Genomic DNA, 14,948 nt, shown 5'->3' with positions numbered 1-14,948 from the left:
GTCAGGAACATATCGGAGCCCATCATGCACCACGTCACGGTCTCTCAGCATGGCAAGGGGTCCTACCACTACGCTAACTATGGTGTGAACACGGTCTGAAGGTGATGAAATGCAGCTCCCAGCCAAGCTTCCACACAACCGCATAACAGGACAACTAATGCAATGTGAACAAAGCAAGACTGTAAGACACACCCATATCAGACCGTGTGATGGAGGCTACCAGGTGCAAAGGAATGTTTAAATGCCAGGTAAAGGCACATTCAATACATATAAAACAAAATCACAGAAATATAGTGGCAAATATGGGGGAACATTCTTTTGCACCTGGTAACCTCCATCACACCGTCTGAAATGGGTGTGGCTTACAGTCTTGCTTTATTCACATTGCATTAGTTGTTCTGCTATGCGGTTGTGTGGAAGCTTGGCTGTGAGCTGGATTTCATCACCTTCAGACCGTGTTCACACCATAGTTAGCGTAGTGGTAGGACCCTTGCCATGCTGAGAGACCGTGACGTGGTGCATGATGGTCTCCGATATGTTCCTGACAGGAATATATTGGCAAAAGTCTCAGCTTTTAATATCTGCTTGTATGGCTAGCTAGTATAGTCAGTGGCATATCCGTTTGGTGCATTTCTTTCTGTGATTTATATTATATTTTTTTTCGCACAATGCTCCGTTTTGTGTAGGATGCCTTTGTGGTGCATGTGGACCGCTCCGGCATCCTCCGTTGTACGCATTTTTTGCTGGGGGTGGTTGTTTGCTGCGGTCCACATGCGGTGGGACTGCTCCCCCAGTGAAAAACACGCTACAGTGTTTGGGGTTTGAGCAGTCCCCCATATTTGCCACTATATTTCTGTGATTTTGTTCCAGTTAGTGAATTACCTAATATGCCGCCATATTTCCTTTGTAGAGGACAACAGAGGGCAAAATAGGGATTTGTATAAAAGTATTTCAACATCTTTTGTGTAAGAAATAAATGTGTTAGAAATGCTGGCAAAATGTATTTTAATAGTCATAAGGCTATATAATAATTGTAATTTCACACAGCATTGGTAGTATTTTATTTATTTATTATACTCACTTATGTAGCACTGACATAATTCATAGCGCTTTAGTCCCTATAAGTACCATATATACTCAAGTATAAGACGAGTTTTTTGCCACATATTTTTGTGCTCAAAAAGCCTCCTCGTCTTATACTCGAGTCTCGATTTGGCCGACCCGAAAATGCCACTGCAGCGAGCGGCCCGGCCGGCGCGTGACTGACGTCACTTAGTAACGCTCCTGCTTCCTGAAGTGGGAGGAGCGTTACTAAGTGATGTCAGTCATGCGCCGGCCGGCCAGCCAGCTCCCGCTCGCTGTAGTGCATTCATCGTGACAGTGAGTACAGCCGGACCTGTTATCAATAGGAGAGAGATTGTTTGTTTTACACAGGAGTAACACTTTACACGCAAAGGCAGTTATGTGCGCAGTTTAGGACACGAGGGGACACATAGGGCCATGAGGGGGACCAGCATAAGATGCTATATGTCTTATGCTGCCTCCCCCTCATGGCCCTATGTGTCATAGCACATATCCCCTATAACAGCGTCCTCCACAGATCCACCACATAACAGCGTCCTCCACAGATCCACCCCATAACAGTGCCATCCACAGGTCCCCATAAGTGTCCTCCACAGATCCCCCATAACACTGTCCTCCACAGATCCACCCCATAACAGTGCCATACACAGGTCCCCATAAGTGTCCTCCACAGATCCCCCATAACACTGTCCTCCACAGATCCACCCCATAACAGTGCCATCCACAGGTCCCCATAAGTGTCCTCCACAGATCCCCCATAACACTGTCCTCCACAGATCCACCCCATAACAGTGCCATCCATAGGTCCCCATAAGTGTCCTCCACAGATCCCCCACATAACAGCGTCCTCCACAGATCCCCCACATATGCTGCATTTCCCACCCTAGTCTTATACTCGAGTCAATAATTTTTCCCATTTTTTGGGGGTAAAATTAGGGGCCTCGGCTTATATTCAAGTCGGCTTATACTCGAGTATATAAATATGTCTTTGGAGTTTGGGAGGAAATAGGAGTACCCGGAGGAAACCCACACAAACATGGGGAGAATATACAAACTCCATGCAGACGTTGTCCTTGGCTGGATTTAAACCCAGGACCCCAGCGCTACAAGACAACAGTAGTATTGTTATTATTATTATTTGGAGGAGGTTGTGGTGTACAAAGGGTTTGTTAAACACTAGTGATGAGCGGGAGGTGCCATATTCGATTTTGCGATATTTCGCAAATATTCAATTGAATATTCCTATTATATTCGTCGAAATCGAATATTCGTAATTATTTCATTTATTGCGAATAATATGCGATTAAATTAATCGTGCAATTTTTTTTCCTGTATAAGGCAACGTTCGTATGAATATGGCTAGGCCAATATGTGTATTTTACGAATATTCTTAATATTGCTCTAACTTCGTCTTTTAGAATATTACGAATATTCTAAAAGACGAAGTTAGAGCAATATTAAGAATATTCGTAAAATACACATATAGATTGTAATTTAGCTAATATAGTGCTACAATCTTTTTTTTTTTTGTCAAATATTTTTTGCCTCTTCTGAACTTCAGTTTTGAAAAATATATACACTATTAAAAAAATTACTATAGCACTATATTAGCTAAATTGCAGTCTATATGTGTATTTTACGAATTTTGGTAATATTGCTCTAACTTCGTCTTTTAGAATATTATGAATATACTAAAAGACGAAGTTAGAGCAATATTAAGAATATTCGTAAAATACACAAGAAGACTGTAATTTAGCTAATATAGTGCTATAATCTTTTTTTTTTTAGTCTAATTTTTTTTGCCTCTTCTGAACTTCAGTTTTGGAAAATATATACACTATTAAAAAAATTACTATAGCACTATATTAGCTAAATTGCAGTCTATATGTGTATTTTACGAATTTTGGTAATATTGCTCTAACTTCGTCTTTTAGAATATTATGAATATACTAAAAGACGAAGTTAGAGCAATATTAAGAATATTCGTAAAATACACAAGAAGACTGTAATTTAGCTAATATAGTGCTATAATCTTTTTTTTTTTAGTCTAATTTTTTTTGCCTCTTCTGAACTTCAGTTTTGGAAAATATATACACTATTAAAAAAATTACTATAGCACTATATTAGCTAAATTGCAGTCTATATGTGTATTTTATGAATTTTCGTAATATTGCTCTAAATTCGTCTTTTAGAATATTACGAATATTCTAAAAGACGAAGTTAGAGCAATATTACGAATATTCGTAAAATACACATATAGACTGTAATTTATGTGTACTGTTATTCCACTTTGGCATACTGCTCCCCGACAAGCGTCCCCGTAACCATGGGAACGCCTGTGCGTTAGAATATACCATCGGATCTAAGCTTTCACAATCTCAGGGAAAACTCAGATCCGATGGTATTTTCTAACCCACAAGCGTCCCCATGGTGATGGGGACGCTTGTCGGGGACGAGTATGCGAACAGCTGTACAGATAGGAAAAAAATAATGCCAAAATTCTAAATAACGAATATATTCACTATATTGCTATGTATTTGTTTTTTAGAATATTGGTCATTTTATTTTCCATATGAAAACATGATTCCCCCTGCTTAAGTTGCTTGTGGGTCAATGGCTTATTGACCCACAAGCAAGAAGCAGGGAGAAATCATATTTTCAGATGAAAAAAACAAAAACGAATATTCGATTTCGCGAACATATAGAACTATATACTAAATATTCGCGAAATCTCGAAGTTACGATATTCGAGAAAAAAATTTGCAATTTGAATATTCGCGCTCAACACTATTAAACACTTGAAAATATGTTTTGGCTACAAAGATCCATAGAATAATTAAAAAGGACTTACAGATTACAGAAATAAAATTATATACAAATGCATTCAACAATGAAAAGAGAAAACAGGAGAAGAAAAAATAGCAAATCATTTTTGATTATTTACCAAAGACCGGAGTTGTATGCTGGTTTTACATTTCCCTTGTATTGCCAGATAATGTGATTAATTTATGATAAGGCACAGGTGACTTTTTGTGCCAAAAACTGATGTGGGAAGGTCATAACAATTATCTCCAAGAAGTTTATTAAAGATGGAGTTTTGTGTTACACATACTGTACAGTATTCCCAATTCTCAAATAAAGCTGGCCATACACTAGAGCTTCTGGGTGGCTGAAAATGCAGATTTAGAACATTTTCTGCTGGCTATCAGCACATGACTAATGCCAGTTGATGGAAGATCTGTTGAACAGTTGATCTACTGTGTTGGAATTTTAATAAGTCATTGTCCATTCATGTAGTTCAAAAGTCATTCATGCCAAATGAGAGATCTGTATCCCATCAATGGGATCTCAGACCAGCCCACAGATCATGGGAGAGATTGATTGGTTGTTTTGTCCAAATTGTGTCATTCCAGTTTATAATTTCATGTTAGTAATACACTTAGTCAATGTTTTTTCGATAATTTTTATGCATAAATCAATAGTAATATATCCTATTTTAAATGACATTTCTTTCCCTGTAGTTCTTCTACAAATGTAAAGACGTATTCTTCATCCTTAAAAAACAAACAAAAAAACAATCTATTGTAATTGAGCAATTAGAAGTTAAGCCAGGGAGGCTGTCACCTCCAAAATTGGTTTCAAAGTCAGCATATAAGATTGGCGCCCCAAAACCTAACTATACCTTTCTTGTAGTGATGAGAAAATTATGAGTACCGGAGCATGCCCAAATATACTTTATTATGAATCCAAACCGAGGATTTGTGACACGTGGCACAATCATAAAAAAATATGGGTTTGATTTGTTAATGAAGTATGTGTGCACACAGGCCGCTTCTCACAGTAGAGGCACATGTGTGAGATTAAGATGGTCTCGTGAAACCATCAGCCATCTCATTTTGGCCTCATCACATCGAATATATTTTAATATCAACTAAAATGAACCACCTAATATAGCCAACCTGCTGACTACAATTGGTAAAATCTATAAATCCACACTAAATATGCAGAATAAATCGCCAATATGGCCACACTTGTAGGGTACCGATGGTGAGGTATTCCTCACAATTCACACAAGCCTGCTGTATCCTAAAAGCTCCAAGTCTTCTTGGGAAGACGACCCAGATGGTTAATAACAGGATGGGTATAATAGGTTATGGATAAACTTCGATACACAATGTAAATTTTGTATAGTCAGTAAGTCCACACTTGTAGAATAGCAGATGGTGAGGGATCCCTCATGGATTATACAAACCTGCTGTATTCCCAAGGCTCCAGGTTTACACAAATAGCAGGATTAGTATGGTAAGTTGCGGATAACTTTCCCTCAATACACAATGTTATTAGTACTGAGTTTGTACATTACCGCTCCTGGGTTCGATCGGCTGTATCGTATGAGGATTTCCTCTATCCACCCGCCCGGCACGGCGTTCAAAGTGGCTATTACCTGAAGCGGCGTCCCGCGTGGTTACCGAGTTAGACGTAGCGTCCCACGTGACTCTGTAGCCGCTTCCTGGAAGGTATCTCCCGTCTCCTGGGTCCTGCTTTCCCTCCGCTGCTGCTCACATTCGCTTACAGGGATGCAGATATCTGCAGAAGTGCGGCATCAAATTTCCGTAAATATTTTCATTAATAAAAGTCTAGTACGGCCTCAAACACGTTTCAGGGTATACACCCCTTCATCAGTGGCTATCGTTTTTGATAGCCACTGATGAAGTCCTTTGGCCACAGTCTAGATAATATAATGAACACATCGGGTTTGTCCATAGAGAGATAAAAATCTATTCTACCCAAATTAAAAGTTGTTTGAATGCCTGAATCTCTCTCTATTTTGAAAAAAAATCTCCCCAATTGAATCTCAAGAAATTCTTATTCTAACATATCAGAATTTTTATTTGCAAAATTCTGGTTAAATTTCTATACTAAAGAATCGACTGATTGAATGAAATGACTGATTTTGGAGGTGACAGACTCTTAATAAAGGAAGAATATGGTAACGCCTATAGTTTCTCATTATGAAGTCTTTTGCTTTTAAATATTTTTTTACCCACATTCTTCGCTTTGGCCTTAAGAAAAAACATAACATTTATGGCTGGGCAGGACTTTGTTATCTGCATTTCAGCCAAATAAGAATTTGATTCCCAGAGAAGCCATTTCAATTTAATTTTTCTTCTTCACCTTTCTAATCGAGTCCACCTTTCCTCCATCCCCCCTATGTATTTGTTTATGTAATCATTACTATGGTGTTATAAATGTGTTTCCATTACAAGCAAAGACAAATAAAATTAAACTGGTTATACCTGTTCTAGCATTAATTTGGTTAATTAACAGACAAGATAGCTTTGAAGTATGTGAAGAATTACCAGCCACCCAACAAACATTGAATGCTAATGCAAAAGCCATAGGAAGCCCATGTATTTATTTCCAACACATAACTCAAAAGCTTTTAATTACATTTAATGAAAAATGTTCTTTGACCTCACATCTCGTGAATGCCTATGCCTGACAAGGAAAAATGACTTGCTTTTAATTTAAGTTTTGCTTTCTTCTCCATCTTTAAACAAACATGGCAGAGGTTACTAGACATTTATTCATTTTCTTTAACTATGCCCATGTGTGTATGTGTGGAACAAAAACTTCTAATTGTGTTTTCTTTCAAACTACTGTATATCCACTAACATGAAAAGAATTGACTTGGACTCAAAATAATCAGAATAATACAAACTTTGTTGTATTTTTTTGTTTTTCTATTTTCATTTATACCATATTAAGATGTGTATGACTTTAGATCATTTTGTGACCAAAAGATGTCGAATCAGCCTTTTATTTTTATTTTTTATTATGTTGTTTGCCATACTGGATATATACTTTTATATTTTAATAACTCAGGCATTTCAGATGTGGGAATACCAATATTTGTTTTTTGTTCATTTTTATTTGGGAAATGGGGAAAGATTTGAATTGTTTATGTATTTTTTTCAAAACTTTATTTTTTATTTTTTTTTACTTTTTTTTACATTTATTTGTAGTCCTTACAGGCAGGGTTTTATAAGGGCTTTGTTATGGCAGGCTAATAAGCTTTCAGAAAGACCCAGGATGCCATAGTAGCCAAAGGGCCATCTCATAGAGTGGAAGCTGTTAGGTCACCAGAAGCGCAGCGCATCTAATGATTATTCAAATGCTGTGGTGGCTAGCTGAAATTGGAGTTACTTTACCTCTGATCACAGACTTTACCACCGGATGTCTGCTGTGTAAAACATTGAATACCCAGCATCTATAGTGCCACCTGAGCTCCTGAGCCAGCACCAACTTTAAAGACCCAATATCCACCATACATGTATGGTGGATGTTGGGAAGAAGCTAATGAAAAGGAAATGAGAACAAATACTGACAGGAGTGAATGGTATGTTGAATAAACTAAGTCTCTGTTAACATTTGACGTTTTACCCATTCAATCAGGATTCCTGTGCTTTTGGCAGCAAGAATAATATAGTCTGCAAATAAATCAATGGTATGCTTTAGGGCTCATTGAGATCTGCCATACTGGTCATATTTCAATTAACAGGGTTGACTACAGGGGAGCAGCCAGGCTTATAAGACAAGAAAAAAAGCTTAACTGCCCTGCTAAAATTCCCATCTTTCCAGCACTGCAGATCTGGTCTCTGGGGCTTCTGGTCCCCTTTATATTATGTCCATCGTTCTTGTGACCACTCACTTAACCATTGGCCTTAGTAGTCATATGGCAAATAACCATGATTTCACAATTTCCAGTGCCACAGGGACCAGACCCACAGTGTTGGAATAGAGGGACCTTTAGAAGATAACTTAAACTTTGTATTTGTTTTATAAGCCTAGCTGCAGTTTTTAACAAGCTGTTAGACACATCCTTTAAGAGGGAGCACCATGATGGTAGTCTAAACTGAGCCATAGGCTATATTCATATGGGGAACTTTTGAATTAACCAAATTTGGCTTGGATCTAAAAATAATCCAGAGATGAAGATCAAATTTCTGCTTTGGATTGGGCTGAAGTTCAGTAAAGCTAATCTGTGGTTCTTGAGATGGAATCTATGGCAACTATGAGCATGTTGAGATCTAAGCTGTGGTCATTATTCTGTAATTTTTTATTTTTTTTCAGAGCATATGAACAGTACATTTAACATAGGATGTGCTGCGGGCCCTCCGCCCCTCCGCTACTCTGAGCCGCCCGCTCTCTCTTCCCTTCTCGCTCACAGCTGACTGACCGCATCATGGTGGTTCCGGAGGGTTCGCGATATTGAACCTCTGCCTGACGTCTGGTGAACTGGATTGGCTGCCGGGAGCTCTGCCATGCTGAACAGGGTTGTACAGTGAGCGGTGAGAAGGCATAGTTGTCGCCCTGTTCGGCGCATGAACTACCACTGAACCCCAGGCTGGTGCTTCGCATGGACCAGGGGCTGTTAGAGGGTACCACAGGCGGCCGGTGCGGCACATGACTCCCCAAGGGAACACCTAATCGGCTTGCTGGATGGATGAGCTGGATGAGCTGAATTACGGCTTGTAAAAGGAGATGGCTGCTGCCTTATGAAATCCACAATAAGATTAACTGTATTAATTTGTGTATAAACTATTTATGTATACTTGAATTGTACGCTATTGAATTTAAATACTTGTTCAGAAAACAATTAAAAAAAACACATGGCTTTAGTGACCTAAATAAATAAATAATCAAAAAACATTATATTTGATATCTCCATACTCATAATAGCTGTTTCATGAAATGCACATACTATACATAATGATAGGTAAATACCAGAAAAGAAAAACTCTGATAGAAACATATTTTTATATTTTCCTCATTAAAAAAATAGAATTTTAGATACTTTTCCTGAAAGCAGTTTCTACATAATCTAAAGTGCATTCAGAAAAATTCTAAATCTCACACATCTACATTGATTAAAAAAACAAAAATATCTTAAACCAAATGCAGGGGGTGCTGAAAACACCTCAAAAATATATCCAAACTATATTTAAATTAAATGGGTTGGCCACTGGCCAGGCTTTTAAAAGGGAAGCATACTTACCACCTCCCCAATGCCGGATAGCACGGTGGATTAGTGGTGAGCACTAGTGTCTTGCAACAGTGGGGTCCTAGGTTTGAATCGGACCAAGGACAAAATCTGTGTTAAGTTTGTATGTTCTCCCTTTGTTTGCATGGGTTTTCTCCCACATTCCAAAGACATCCTGATAGGGAAATTACATTATGAGCCCAGCTGGATGCTAATGTCTGTAACATGCTGTGGAAAAAAGCAGAACTATATAAGTGCATAAAAAAAAATAAACACTGAGTCTTGACTACTGTACTACCCAACCTTGGCTATCTTTCTTGGGTCCCCAGCTGTAAACATCCACTTTGACACCACTTCAGTCAATTATCAGCACCTATCTGACATTGTTGGCATCACCTAATGAAAGACCATCAATGGCTAGAATGGGAATACCCCTTTCAGTTATTTATGATCATGCGGATGTAAATCATTAGGCTCGGGTGCTTTATTCACATTTCGTCCAATCCTTTTTAGTCCATTCTTTCAATAAGGAAATGTCATTACCCAGTGGGAGGAGAAGAAGGAGGATTTAGCTGATAGACATTCTGGTATTACGACTCTTTCCCAAAGGATCCCTAAGCACCCGTCTATTACACAAATCCATCATACAGGCACTATTATCAATAAATACATATTTATTGCAAACCAAAATACAACCTCAATTCGAATGCTATAATTTCAGGATAACAATAAAATGTGTTAAAGTCATTAGTTCACTGTAGCAAATTATTTTTCAGTTGATTATTCTCCATTACTGACAGCTTTCTGCAATACTTATGTCCTACTGTGGTGTAGTACAAGGGGTCCCCTGTCCCTAGCAAATCAATTAATGTATTGCCCATCTCTCATGGATCTCATGAATACTGACATCTAGTCCTTTGCAGCTTTATTGGAGTCAATCATTAGAGTATCCTGCTAATGCTGCTGTGGAGATGGAATAGCAAGATAAAGCTGGAAACTATTAAATGTAAAGTTTAAATATAGCTAGAGGGATAGATACTTCATGACAAGTTGACAGATGTCTGGGAATGATCACACATTCCTTCATAACTAATTACAAAATCATTTATCTTAAGAAACGGACGAAACAGAAGTAATTATGGAAAACACGATTCTCAGGGGATAAAAAGATAACATCATTTTACAACATTGAAATGATCATAACCATTTACAATCTTTATTAGTTTTCTGGAGTGTATGACAGTTGTACTTTTTAAGCCAGCGGGAGTAGAACTTCCTTTGGCAGATATGAAAAAAAAATCATGATTTGCCCAGTGTCAATCTCTGGAGATCGCTTTGATAAATGATTTCTTCAACTGCAGGATTTCAGCCATAATATAAAAAAAAGTTTTAATTACAGAATGTTTGCTTGTTGAATGAATTCATTTTTTTTCATGCATGTTGAGTTTAATGTTTTTTCCTTTTATTCATTCACTTGAACAAGGTTTGGTACATATTAGCATCTTAGCATGTTTTTGCCTGAAAATATATATATTTGGTTCATGGAAAGGAATGCACAGGGTGCATTTTTTTTAATAAAATGTCCACTCCATACATATGATCTTGTGCTGTAGATAATTCAGATTAAAGTCTCACAACAGTTGTCCCTTACTACTGTATATGCCTATTTGACATCATAGATGGAGGTGCAGGTGGAAGAGTTTGGTGTTGCCAGCTTGTTTTTGCAAACTTTTGAACATTGATTTAATTTTTAGACTAACGTCTAAATTGATTTTTTACAGATTTTTTTGCCAAAACTCAGGATATTGTGAAAAATATATTAAAACACGTTTAACATAATTTTGTGTTTTTTTTCCTTTTAAGCATTTTTAGTCATTTGGAAGTGGGCAAAGACCACTATTTCTTACTAGTGCTCGTGTGCTCGGGTAGAACACTTTGCGATGCTCGGGTGTTATATTGGGCACCCGAGCACAATGGAAGTCAATGGGAGAACCCCAGGCACCCCTTGCTCTGAAGAGGGGAGGGTGTCAGTACTATAGTTCAGCTTAGGAGTCCCTGCTCTGACTCCACATATAGCTATGTCCATATATGGAGTCAGTGCTTGGGGACACCCCAGTGTATTTAAATCTAATCTAGCCTATATTACAAAAATAAAAATTCTGCTGGTTTCAAATCACAACCTTCTGTATTAGAGGCAGGGCACTTAACCACTCAGCTATAATAGCTATATAGCCAGTTACTTATATAATAGCTATATATTGAGTCAGAGCAGGGACTCGTAAGCCGAACTAGAGTCCCAACACCCTCCCCTCTTCAGAGCAGGGGTTGACTGGGGATCTCCTATTGACTTCCATTGTGCTACCAGTGATTGGATGAAGCAATCACGTCTGTCTCAAGAAAAAACGGGAATTAGAAACCAGTGGGATCTATCAAGTGAAAACTACTTTTTTGAAATGATTTAAAACAGTTTAAGCAGTTTTCAAAATTATTATTTATGGCAAGACAATCCTTGTACAATAAGTATCCTAGCTGGTGTGCTTGGCAAGTCACAAAGCCATGCAGTTCAATAACAATGACTCTATACAGAGCCTAAATAATACCTCCAGGCTCATAAACATACAGTTCAATGAGGGTCCATGAATGCATCTCAGTAATCCAAATGCACCTTAGCAGTGCTCTATATAGCCCCAATAATTAAATGAGTGGCCAAATAGGCCATTTAGTACCAAGCAAATAATTCAATCAATTCTTTCAATTCCAAGTAGCTGTATTTTTTTATTTATTCAGTTTTTCTCAAATTAAAACTTATTTTAATGGAGAAAAAAAAAAACTGGCCAGGTAATATGGATATTCCACTGCAAAAGAGACATGTAAGACCTGTGTATCATGACACCAGATTTAACATAGCAATCCTAAATGCTCACTCTTCAAGCATGAGGGATAATAGCTAACCTAGCATCTCATCTGCTGTTTAGAGATGAATATCCCTCATAAGTGTAGAGCAGAGAGAAATTGTGTAATGAGCTGAGAGGCCTTGGTCAGGACCTGGGGTTCTATTTCTTTGGGTTTCTGGGTAAAATATGTGTAAATTACCTTTCCTTCAAAAGAAAAGAAAGTTAAATCTCTGTGATACCACCAGATTTAAGATATGCTAAAGTGAATGTATTTTTCCCCAGAAACCCTGAGGAGCCTGGTATACAATACTCTACAATGCACATGTACTAGATGTGCTGCATAAGGTCAAAAAGTAACCCCCAGATCCTGACCGAGGTCTTGCAACTCAGTGAACCATTCCTTTCTGCTCTGCACTTATGAGAGACAGTCACCACTGGAGATAAACAGCAGATGAGCTGCTTGGTTAGCAAATAGCCAAGTCATGTTTGAAGATCTATATAAGAGATTGAGTATTGACCTAGGATAGCTATTACATCTGTTGTCATAAGATAATAAGCTTTCCTTTCTTTTTAGAAGGAAAGCTGAATTATATGTATCTTTCCCAGAAAAATATTATGTGTTCACTGGTCTATTTTCTTTCTCATCAAGATATTCAGGTTGAATTCTAAATCAATTTGCTTGTCTCTACCTTCCATGTTTCACTGATATCATCTTGACCTACATTCCAGACAATCTAGTTCATTGCCTGGGCAGTTCACACAGTGATAAAGGTAATTACAATAATTTGACTGCACTTGTGTGTGAATACATGGGTTGTATAGGCTTTTGGAATAGGACTGGACTTTGCAAGTTTAGATCAAAAACACAATGAGGGTAATTTATCATACTCTGCACTCTAGAATTTTGGGTACAAAAAGAAGCAAAGTGTGTTTGAGACTAGTGATGAGCGGCAAGGGCAATATTTGAAATATTTGGTAGAATATTCGTCATGTATTCGAGAATTCACAAATTCGAGATTATTTTCTTTATCGCGAAAAATCGGAAATATAATATTCGTGTAATGCGCTCGAAATACAAGGCGTATAATGTCGCTGTAGATAATGTCGCTGTCTGCAGCAGCCTAACTATTGCACGCTATTTAGCGCATCCTGCAAATTGTAATTTGCAACCTATACCATACAAAAATGAGCAGTGGTGTGAACACTAGCAACCTCACCACCACCAGCATGATCCGCCACATGGAATCAAAGCACCGTGATAGGTGGGCCAAACGCCTGGATCCACAATCTGTGTCTGCAGGTCATACCATTGCCTCCTCTTCCCTGTGTTACATGCTGGCCAATCCCCTGTCAAAGGCGCAGGCCCTGATGCCTCCCGCCCCCGGAACCTGGACCTTCGCAAGCACCATCAGCGACCACATCCACTTCTGTGTCCCAGCGCAGCGTACAAATGTCCTGACCCCAGGCATTTTAACGCAAGTGCAAATACCCAGCCACCCACCCACTGGCCTTAGCACTAAATGTGCAACTTTCCAAATTACTGGCCCTGGAAATGTTGCCATTTAGGCTTGTGGACACTGAGGCATTCCGCAGCCTGATGTCAATGGGCTTCCATCGTTACGCAGTCCCTAGCCGCCACTATTTTTTACTGTGTGCCGTGCTGCCTTACACCAGCATGTGTCTTGTAACATTACCTGTGCCCTGACCAATGCAGTTACTTTGAAGGTGCACTTAACCACTGACACATGGACAAGTGCTTTTGGCCAGGGATGGTACATTTCCCTGACGGTACACTGGGTGAATGTTGTGGAGGCGGGAGCGAGTCGTACCCTGGGATGGCACAGGTGCTTCCGACGCCAAGGATTACGGGCCCAAATTCTATCAGGGTTTCCACCACCTACGCTAGTGGCTTCAACCCCCACTTTTCCTCCTCCGCCACCTCCTCCACTTCCACCTCAGAAGTATCCTCTTGCAGCACCAGTCAGCCATCAGTCGGTAGCTGGAAGCAGTGTAGCACTGCAGTGGGGAAGCATCAAGATGCTGTGCTTAAGCTGATCTGCTTAGGTGACAAACAGCACACTGCCACAGAGCTATGGCAGGGTATAAGAGACCAGACTGAGCTGTGGCTTTCGCCACTCAACCTAGAACCAGGCATGGTTGTGTCTGATAATGGCCGTAACTTGGTGGTGGCTTTGGAGCTCGACAAGCTCAGACACATCCCATGCCTAGCCCACGTCTTCAATTTAGTGGTTTAGGGGTTTCTCAAAACCTACCCCAATTTGCCTGAGCTACTGATGAAGGTGCGCCGCGCGTGTGCCCATTTCTGCAAGTCATCGACAGCTTCCGCCGGTCTGTTAATGCTGCAGCAGTGCTTACAAAAATTTGAAAGATGGTGAAGGAGTAAGTAGCAGACCGGGTCAGTGCCCTCAATGATCCCTCTGTGCCTTACAACTACTGGGTGTCCAAGCTGGACACGTGGCACGAACTGGCACTCTACGCCTTGGAGGTGCTAGCCTGCGCTGCCGCAAGCGTTTTGTCAGAGCGGGTATATAGTGCTGCTGGGGGCATAATAACTGATAAGTAGTGATGAGCGAGCATGCTCGGCCGAACTGCTGTTCGGCTCGAGCATCGCTATGCTCAGCAGATCTGAGTGCTCGGCCAAATAATTTTGGTGCTCGAATACAATTTAATACAATGGAAGTCAATGGGAGAAGAAGATAAGAGGGTGTATGGTTCATAAAAAAAGGTTAGAAATTAATGGAAACCCCATCAAAAGGGTTTTGGCAACAGCATTAAGAGGATAGCTGGATGCGTCTTAGACTCCTATTATGTACGACATACAATAGACAACCACACAAAGGTCAGCTGTATGCCAAAAGCCAGGTATTTACAAGCCATCCATCTATCTATCCATGAGACAGAAAACA

Source organism: Bufo gargarizans, chromosome 1, assembly GCF_014858855.1.
Source record: "Bufo gargarizans isolate SCDJY-AF-19 chromosome 1, ASM1485885v1, whole genome shotgun sequence".
Classification (NCBI taxonomy): Eukaryota; Metazoa; Chordata; class Amphibia; order Anura; family Bufonidae; genus Bufo; species Bufo gargarizans.
Note: the sequence above shows the minus strand (reverse complement) of the source record.